The sequence below is a fragment of the Phoca vitulina genome, unplaced genomic scaffold (assembly GCF_004348235.1).
Source record: "Phoca vitulina isolate PV1807 unplaced genomic scaffold, GSC_HSeal_1.0 scaffold17, whole genome shotgun sequence".
Lineage (NCBI taxonomy): Eukaryota > Metazoa > Chordata > Mammalia > Carnivora > Phocidae > Phoca > Phoca vitulina.
In genome coordinates, this window is record NW_022589720.1 from 36,604,728 (window position 1) to 36,606,164 (window position 1,437).

A 1,437-nucleotide genomic window follows, 5' to 3' on the forward strand; every position below is an offset into this window, starting at 1 on the left:
ATCTCCAAAAACTCATCACACAAGAAAAAAAAGTTATTAGTGTTTGCTGGAAAATATTTCAGATGTGTCTTTTTGCATGTGTATGAACACAAGGGTGTTTCTATGTATTATGGCCACACAGATCAACAGATAAGCAATAAGATGAGAGACAGATGAATAGATAATAGAGATTAATATATAGAATGGTGATAAATAACAGATAGAAATCTAGCTAATGGTTTGAAAAGCAATTTATTTTTCTTTCTTCTCTTTCCACATACATGATCAACCAAAGGCATCCATGTATGATAGAGGTGGTGAGATTAGGATGCCCGAAAAAGTGCAAAGAAAAAGTTACTACTCAATATCTGATATTCAAAACAGGATTTTAAGAAGACTTTAGGCTTGAAAGTCATACATCTTGAAAGGGAAAAATAATATTTTATATATTATTTTATCTTCCCTTTAGTGTATCAAGAGCCAGTCTTCAAGAATTAGCCCATAAAGTTTTCAAAATGTGACTTCCATACAGGAAGAGGTCCTAGGTCATCTGCATTTTGCCAACTGCAGTGGTCAATTCTCAATTAGCCCCTGACATAAAGGGTAAAAGATGGGCTCTTCCTCCGCTGCCTCCTGTAGTGGCCGATGAAGGGTCACCGGGCTGGGGTGGGCGGAGGAGCAGGCAGGTGCATGTGGAGCCCCGGTCAGGCCATGGTGCAGGCCTGGTCAAGTCCGGGTCATGGACGAGTCCACCGACGACCGTGCACAACCTGGCCACCTGGTCGACCTCCTGGAGCTGCTGCGCCAACTCGGGGTTCTTTACTGGAAGCTGGATGCTGACAAATAGAATGACCCAGAATTAGAAGAGATCAGAAAAGAAAGAAACTACTCCTGGACAGATATAACAACCATATGCAAGGATAAACTGTCAAATTATGAAGAAAAGATTAAGATGTTCTATGAGGAGCATTTGCACCTGGATGGAGATCCACTAGGTCTTGGCTGGCAGTGGGTACTTTGATGTGGGAGATAAAGAGGACAAGCGATCCGCATTTGCATGGAACAAGGGGACATGATAACTCTTCCTGCAGAGATTGATCACCACTTAACGCTGGATGAAAAGAACTGTGTGGAGGCCACGTGGCTGTTTGTGGGAGACCCAGCGTGGACAGCTTACATTGGCTAGCTGACCATTTCGAGGCTCAGGGACAAGACATGGAATTTTTGGCATAGACAGCATAGTAGTGCTCCCGGGGGCTAGCTCACCCTTCGTCCTTGCGAGTGTCCTGAACGTGATCACAGCAGAGAGCCTGTCCTTTCTCCTTGCTTTTATATTGTAGACGGGGGTCTAGGAGAGCTTTCCTTTGCAAGATTATTTCATCAGGGTGTGTTATAATGAAAGGAGCTTTGTTATAAAAGTGATTTTTACATGGAAGCAGCTGTGGGGATGTGGACAAA

The 1,437-nt window shown here is 43.5% G+C and overlaps 1 pseudogene; it reads left to right on the top strand.

The window, feature by feature from the left end:
* The first annotated feature begins 690 nt into the window (after positions 1 to 690).
* LOC116639081 lies at positions 691 to 1,221 on the top strand (annotated as a pseudogene).
* Positions 1,222 to 1,437: the final 216 nt, after the last annotated feature.